The 8655-nt window shown below is 37.9% G+C and overlaps 1 long non-coding RNA gene across 1 annotated transcript; it reads right to left on the bottom strand.

Annotated features, from left to right (window-relative positions):
- Positions 1-1326: 1326 nt before the first annotated feature.
- On the bottom strand, positions 1327-8386 carry LOC129441478 (uncharacterized). Its single transcript, XR_012370926.1, has 6 exons — positions 7872-8386; positions 7660-7734; positions 4480-4547; positions 4283-4356; positions 4117-4216; positions 1327-1434 (listed from the first exon to the last, which is right to left on the bottom strand). It is a non-coding gene; the product is annotated as an uncharacterized lncRNA (long non-coding RNA).
- Between the last annotated feature and the right edge of the window lie 269 nt (positions 8387-8655).

The raw sequence follows: 8655 nt of genomic DNA, 5'->3' as shown, positions 1-8655 counted from the left end.
AAGGGGAGCGGACTTTTCAGGCGAGTCGAAGTACTCCCAAAAGTGCTATTACGCCATAAAATATAGTTCCTCTTTTAAATCCGCTTAGAAAAGCGATACGTTTTATTTTGTTCCACCAAACTTGCTCGTATAACTACTCGTCTTAAATAGGAAAAACGTTGATGTGTTTGGTCACTTCTAACTTTATCTCTAAATGGTACCATTGAATGAATGGGGCTAAGCTAATTCAATTCAATTCAATTTTATTTATATAGCGCTTTTCACAATTGGTGATTGTTTCAAAGCAGCTTTACATTAATAGAAGCAGTGGAAAGCACAGAAAAACGACAGATAGCACAACATAATACACGATAGCACAAGCAGCTAAATTTGATGCGGCTATGAATCAACATTATAAGCGTGCGTATTGCTAATGTAACGTAAAGAAGAGGGTGCTAAGTTAAGCCCAAGAGGGCTGCCTCCCCGGGTTGAAAAACCCCCTAGGAGAAAAAAAACCCAGGCTCAGCCGGGGAAGTAAAAAAAAGTCATAGGAGGGAAAAACCCTTGGGAGATATATTTATATATAGTTTGAAACGATTAAGGAGATTAGGCGGAGGTTAAGCGGGTTCTGCCGGTGGTCGTTGGTCATGCATCAGCTGGGCATCACGTTGAAGGTCTGCCGGTGGGTCAGAGTTGTGCCGACTAAATGATTTCGAAGTGCGCTCCAGCGCTTACGTGCACGCACACAGATGATAGAGGGATGTATCAACAATTCTTAGTTAAGGTAATAACATATTTTAATATTGAAAATCAGTAGACTATTCCTTTAATTGATTTAGTTATTTTGGTATTTGGGTTGTTTGTCTTTTTTGTCTTACCTTACATTGAGACTGCTCAATGGAGCAGATTAATTGTGGTGTAATCTTATTGATTTTGTCAGAATCCTGCCAGATCCTTCCCAGCGGGCATTTGATGTCAATTTAACATCAATTTGACATCAAACATCGACGTCAAAATTACGTCACAGAATAGGCCAAATATGAAAGTCATTTTGACGTCAATGTGTTGATGTCAATTTGATGTCAAGATTTTGACCTCTCCTGATGTCATTTTGATGTCAATTCTACATCTATTTGACATCAGGATGTTGTGAGGTTGATGTCATTTTAATGCTATTTTGATATCCCAGCCAGCATTTCAACGTTGATTCACCGTTGAAATTTATCTTTTATGGATAAAAACACACTCTTTCAAACAGTTTCCACTTAGTAGTGCAAAAGTGGAATATTTCAAATATAGAATAAAATCATAAAATAATAAAACAAAAACATGTTTAAAAGTCATTTTATTTATTACTGCAAATATGAATTTTGTTGTTGGTTTAGTTGACAGTCTTTTTATGGCCACCACCACCCATCCATTCTGGCTCATGCACTAACAATATGATGACAGCATCTAAAGAGGAAAAACAAACCACATGTTGTTATGTCATTGTCAAAAATGCTGTTTTTTTAGCCCATGTATAAAAAAGTTATTACATATTAAGGCAAGATATGTGTTCTTTAATGGTCTGACTAGAAACATAGCATAGCTGTCTGATGAAGGAAGAAAGCTGTTGTGTTTACAAATGGGCAGAGGTGGAAAAAGTACTAAAATATTGTACTCAAGTAAAAGTAAAGTTACTTTAATAATATTTCACTTAAGTAAAAGTAAACTTACTTGTCTAAAAATCTACTCAAGTAAAAGTAAAAAGTAAGTCATTTTAACTTTACTCAGAGTAAAAGTTACTTTTTTTACAGCGGGGAGAGGTGGAGGATTCTAGTATAGTTCAAAAACGACAAGGGAATATAAATCTCAAACTAGTTGTTTTTAATTGCAGGAACATCTTTACAATTAAAGTCCAATAACAAAAAGTTAATAAAATAAAAAGCTTTTTTAAAGTAAGAAACATTTATGGAATTATTTAATGATTTTTACATGTGAGTTATGCACTTTTGAAGGTGGTCAGCAGCTTGTAAATACAATCACTATAGTAAGGTTGTAATTGATGTATTGCTGGTAACATACATTATTTTATTAAACTACATATCTAGTTTAAATGAGCATATAATGAGATGAGTGCCATGTCTATATACATTTGACACGTTTATTATCTTCTTACTTCCCTGACCTGGGTACCTGATGACATTTATTCTTCTCTCTCTCTCTCTCTCTCGCGCACACTCTCTCTCTCTTGCTCTCTGTCTCTCGCTCTCTCTCTCTCTCTCTCTCTGCAATGTCTAATGACCTGCGCATTCTCGAGGACGTTTTGAAGTTCTGTTTGACTTGACGCGAAGCTGCTAGACCTCAGAAGATAATGCGCATGGTATTAAAAACGTGTCGTGCAATTTCTTACTTAAGAGCATGAATCCTACCTTTCATAGAAATGAAACACTCGCTTCGCGTCAGTGGAAAGTGGTCGCTTAAATATGACCAGGGGTTTCTTTCATAAGATTTGAACTGAGGCAGGTCTGCATTAGCGCGCGCCTGTCTCGTCCGTCTCCCGGGCCCCGCCCATTTACATCCGTTTCGCGTCTTTATCACTTTGCTTTTTAAAATAGTTTTTTACTCAGTAACGGATATGATTTAAAATGTAGCGAAGTACAATACTTTAAATAAAACATACTTAAGTAAAAGTAAAAGTACAGATTTTAAAAACTACTCAAAAAAGTAAAAATACACAAAAAAACTACTCAATTACAGTAACGTGAGTAAATGTAATTCGTTACTTTCCACCTCTGCAAATGCGACAATGAGCTTTAATTAAGATCATCTATGGTGCATTCAGAAAGTATTAAGACCCCCTTCACTTTTCAATTTTGTTATGTTGTTGCATGATACTGCAATTGTTTACATTTTTCCTCATAAATTGATTTTTTAAAACGTTTGCAAATATCATTTTTACATTATACATATTCAGACCCTTTGCAACAATACCTGAAATTTAGCTCAGGTGTCTCTTATTGGTCTTGATGTTTCTACACCTTAAAGGACAAGTTTGGTATTTTACACTTAAAGCCCTGTTTTCAGATTGTTTATGATAAAATAGAACGGTTTTGACTGAATTTGGACATTTGATGCTGGCCCGTGAATTTTCGGGTGTTTCTTGTATCACCTCCCACCTCTATAATGTGTATATAGGTGCACAGGAACAATCCTTCCTAAAATGCATTAAACTTTTGTTTACAAAGACATGAAACTCACCGAGTGGTCAGGGGTGTTCACTGATATGCTCACACAAAAATCGCTGCAAAATTCCAACAGGTTTTATCGTAGTTTTTGTCCAACTCCATAGACTTGTATTAGATGTGCTGTGAGGTATTTCTCCGCGCCGGGAACTTTGTTTATATTCTTGCAATTGGCAAAGGTGGATTATCGCCACCAACTGGAAGAATGTACGGGTGTGAGGAGTTTGGAAAAATAGGTCCACAAGTTTACAACGAATGCTAAAACAGCTGTTGGAAAGCATCTTTCGCAGCGATTTTTGTGTGAGCATACCAGCGAACACCCCCGACCACTCGGTGAGTTTCACGTCTTTGTTAACGAAAGTTTAATGTATTTTAGGAAGGATTGTTTCTGTGCACCTATATACACATTGTAGAGGTGGGAGGTGAAACAACAAACACCCGAAAATTCTCGGGGCAGCTGCATATGTTGAAATTTCAGTCAAAACTGTTCTATTTCATCATAAACAATCTGAAAACAGGGCTTTAAGTGTAAAATACTGAACTTGTCCTTTAAAGGGTTTTGATGAACACAAAGATATTTTGAGGAATGTCTGTAACCAAACTGACCAGAAGCACCATTGACTTCCATAGCAGGTTAAAGAATACTATGGAAGTGAATGGTGCCTCTGAACGGCCCGGTTCCAAACAAATCCAGGTGTTGCAAAGTTTGCTGCTTCCTACCCAAAAAGACCTGAGGCTGTAACTGCTGCTTCAAAAGGTGCGTTAACTAAGTACTGAGTAAAGGGTCTGAATACTTGGGTGATATTGACTTTATATGTTCACCCCCTCCCCAAATTGAGATGCTAAGCAATGCAAACATTGACTGTTTACCTTGCGTGTGGGTCAAACAGCCTCTTGTGCAGTCACTTACCAATGAAAGCTAAGATGGACTTCAGACCTTCTGGACTGTCTGTTAGAGACTTCAAACTTAAACCAGACCAGCAAGGCATCACGTTGGCAGACACCCCAACCTGATAAAAAAATTTTGATTAGGAGACGTTCTTGTCCTATTTTTAATATACATTTTACAAACTTACCACAGATAATCTGGCAAAGCAAAGACTTATGAAACAGCATCTTCATCTTGGCTATCATGGCATTTGATAATGTTCTGAAAAAAAAAAAACATATTTCATTAGTACAAAAACATACAAAAAACTGTGGCCCAAGTACAACTATTAAAAAAATTAAGAATGTTTCCTTTTTTTGTCATGGGACAATATTATTTCCTTACGTTTTGAGGGGTACAGATTTGGGCATCTAGAAAGACACATGACTTCACCAAGTTACACGGTGATCTGCCTACAACATAAAACACATAATAAAAAAAAAACAAGTCAAAGCCCCTTTTAAAAAGAAAAATTGTGAAATACAAAACACTGCATCTTAATTATTAGGATAACTAGAATTTGATCTGAATACAATCCAAAACAAGTACAAAATATATTGTAAGGTTCCATTACAACATGGTAGCTTGGTGGTGGATTACAATGGTTGGTGGTAACTTTAATTTTATAACTCATGGGCATAACCATCATTTCAAAAGTGATGATAAGACCCATAATACATAAAGATTAGGGCTGTGACAGTTCTTATAACCACCGTGGTGGTAAAGTGCGGCCTGTGGTGGTAAAGTGCAGCCTGCGGTTGCGTGCACATCACAAACTATGAAAAATATAAAGTACAATCTCCCCCAGCGAGATATCTTCAAGTTTGTGTGAACGCAAACAGCCAGCAGTTAGAGCGCTATTTGCAACTGATATCAGAGATGACCCGGTGGCTTGGGAGCAGAACAAAGGGAAAATATTCTTTCTTGGTCACTCAAGGTTGCAAAAAGTATTAATCTGCGCTACTGTACCCGTACACCATCACAACATGTTTTTAGTGCTGCTGGAAACATTATAACCCCAATAAGGTTTCTCACTTTTTGTTTCATGGATTGAAGTGCTACAATAAACACACACATAGGCGCCAATCCCGTGGATGCTCAGAAGCTGGACTCAAGCACCCAGTGAAATGGCAAAGCACATATGCTCAGCTTATTCACATTAAAGGGATAGTTTGGCCAAAAATGATATTAAACCCATGATTTACTCACCATCAAGCTGTCCGAGATGCATATGTCCATCGTTTTTCAGACAAACAAAAAACAAAAAAAGAAAATGTTTTAGATCTTTCAGTTAATTAAATGTGAAGTTACGGGGTCCACAACCTTCAAGTGCAAAAATGTGCATCCATCCTTCACAAAATAAATCCAAACAGCTCCAGGATGATAAATAAAGGCATCCTGATGGTAATCCGCGCGGTGCTGTTGTAGAAATATCCATATTTAAACTTTATAAACCAAAATAACTACCTTCCGGTAGCGCCGCAATCTTAGACTCCTCTGTATTCAGGAGATAGTATTAGCATAATGTATGCACTTTTCTTAGTGACGTATGACAAATTCGGGGGCGGGGGCACATAGCAGCAGCATAGTAACCTCCGTACGCTGCGTAAAGCTCTGATCTTGAATGCAGACGCGACAAAGATGGCGGCATTACCGGATGCAAGTTATTTTGGTTTATAAAGTTTTATAAGTGGATATTTCTACAACGAAACTTCACGGATTACCCTCAGAAGGACTTTGTTTATCATCGTGGAGCCGTTTGGATTTATTTTGTGAAGGATGGATGCACACTTTTTGGACTTGAAGGTCGTGGACCCCATAACTTCACATTTGATTAACTGAAAGATCTAAAACATTTTCTAAAATAACTGAAAATGTCATAGTCTGAAAAATTATGGACATATGCATCTCGGATGGCTTCGGGGTGAGTGGATCATGGGTTTGGTATCAGTTTTGTCCGAACTATCCCTTTAAAGGTACCGTTTTTCCTGATCGCAACTTTAGTTCGTGTTTAATGTTGCTGTTTGAGCTAAGGTATTATTTATGCTCTAAGTTCACTGCCAAGCGATATGTTGCCCTTTCAAACCCTACAGCGAACAGCCAGTTTGTACTACAGCCCTCTACTTCCTGGTTGAATGACGAGCATTGACTAACCTCCGCCCACAGGAACACGTCAGTCGGCCAGCTAAGCTCAAATGGCTCTGGCTGCACGATTAATCACACACGATTGTCACGCACATCTCGTCAGTAAACCGGTTCCTTGATTAGTAATAAATCAGCATCAGCTGCTTTCAGATGGAGCGCCATTTACTACACAGAGCCGTAGTTTACCGCTAAAAGGGGAAATCATTGCCGATTATGAATGCGATATTTCCCCTTTTGTCAGTGAACTACGGCTCTGTGTAGTAAATGCCGCTCCTTCTGAAAGCAGCTGATGGTGATTTATTACTTATCAAGAAACCGGCTTTACTGACGAGATGCGCATGACAATCACGTGCGATTAATTGTGCAGCCCTAGCTTTGGCTAAGCTAAGCTGCTGTCGAATCACAACACACTAAACAAACTACACAATCAGAACTCTTTACATATTTCTGAAGGAGGGACTTCTTAGAACAAGAAAGACATCAGCCCGTTTTGAGGATAGTAAAAACAGCGCTATACAGTAAATTGTGTGAAAAATACCGTTTTTTTACAAACAAAACATGAACACAATCAAAAACACAGGAAAAACATTACCTTTAACTCCACAATTTGCGTCTAAAATCACACAAAAATGTGACCGCGCCGCTTTCCACCTCTTCAAAGCTTTTGAGCGCTCCAGAGCACCTGGCATTGCTAAGTAAAGCTTGAGGTTGTGATGAGCACCCACCGGCAGAAAAAGACATTGCCGCCTATGTTAACACACGTTTGTTAAAAAACATCATATCTGATCTTTGTTTACATTTTTATATTTCAAAATATATATATGCATGAATTGGTGCATTACCATCGCGGTGGTAAAATACTGTCACAGCCCTAATAAAGATAAGAAAGAAAGAACTGCTGTTATGTACACAACCACAAAGATCCATTTTGTCTGTCAATATGAAGCCTCTTTAAAACTTGCATTAACATCCACTCTGAACTATGAATTAACTTCTGGCTCTGTCTATTAAAAATGAAGGGTCTGAAACATATATACTATAGCGCAGGGATGGGCAACTTCGGTCCTGGAGGGCCGGTGTCCTGCAGAGTTCAGCTCCAACAATAATTAAACACACCTGAAGCAGCCAATTAAGGTCATACTAAGCACACTAGAAACTTTTAGGCAGGTGTGCTGAGGCAAGTTGGAGCTAAACTCTGCAGGACACCGGCCCTCCAGGACCGAAGTTGCCCATCCCTGCATAGAGGGAATAGTGACAGAAGAAATTAAGTTCTGTGCTGAACAGTGACCATTGCATCCTGAATTATTTTCTTATATTTTCCTAATGACAATGATAAACCAGTACTGAGAAACAAGTAGCAGGTGTATTTAAAAAGCTCACCTGTGAAGTTTCTTATGTTTGTGTGTCATCACGTTTCTGACCTGACAACCCTTGCTGTCTGTTTCTTGTTCAATCCTGACAACATATAAAAAAGTAAAGTTAGTGCAATTGTAAAAGAGAATTCTATAAATGATGACCTTTATCAGAATGTAATGCATAAACTTGCATAATGCATACTGTGAAATATCAGGGTAAACATGTCACAACATTACCTGATCCAGACAGATCTAATGGCTGTTGATGCATTGAAATCTCACCATTGACAAGATCACTATCACTATTTTTAATTTGAAGGGCTCTGATAACAAAGACATTACAAAATATTTATAAAAATACACTGAAAACAAGAGCACATTATATAACTAATATTTTCAAGTTCCATTAAACTTGCTGATTTTTCATCAAGAGAAGTAAGCAAAATAACACCATTACACTTCATTTCAATTCAAATAGCACATGCCAACAACTAACACTGCTTGACTTTTTCTTACAAACTTAAGAGTTAAGAGTTTTATTCTGCTTTAAATCGTGGATACAGCACGAGGGACCGCAGCATAAGCGTGTGACTTTACGTGTGATTGCCTGATAAATGCAGTTATTGCAAATTCGCGAGCAATAAAACACCAACATCTCATCTAACGTTAAGTATAAACACTTAATCAGTAACATGAAATTAAGCAAGCAGTATTAATTAACTGACCGCACTAATCCAGCTGCCGTGCTGCTCCTCTTTACAAATGACTGACAGAGGTCTGTGCGGCGCCTGTAAGACCTCTCGGATATAAACTGACTGAACTGCGATATCAACACTTTTCTACCGAACAGTTGTCCAAAAAGCCCTTACATAGTATTTTGATCAGTTTCGTAAAATGAGTTTTTACATTCATTGTTGTTTCGTTGTATCAACGTTGAACAAACAACTGACCTTATTTCAACCAAATTTCAATGTTGAAGGTCGGTCATATGACTGCTGGGATCATTCAATATCAAGCTTCG

This window comes from Misgurnus anguillicaudatus, chromosome 2 (assembly GCF_027580225.2).
Source record: "Misgurnus anguillicaudatus chromosome 2, ASM2758022v2, whole genome shotgun sequence".
Taxonomy (NCBI): domain Eukaryota; kingdom Metazoa; phylum Chordata; class Actinopteri; order Cypriniformes; family Cobitidae; genus Misgurnus; species Misgurnus anguillicaudatus.
This window is presented reverse-complemented; position numbering and strand designations above follow the sequence as displayed.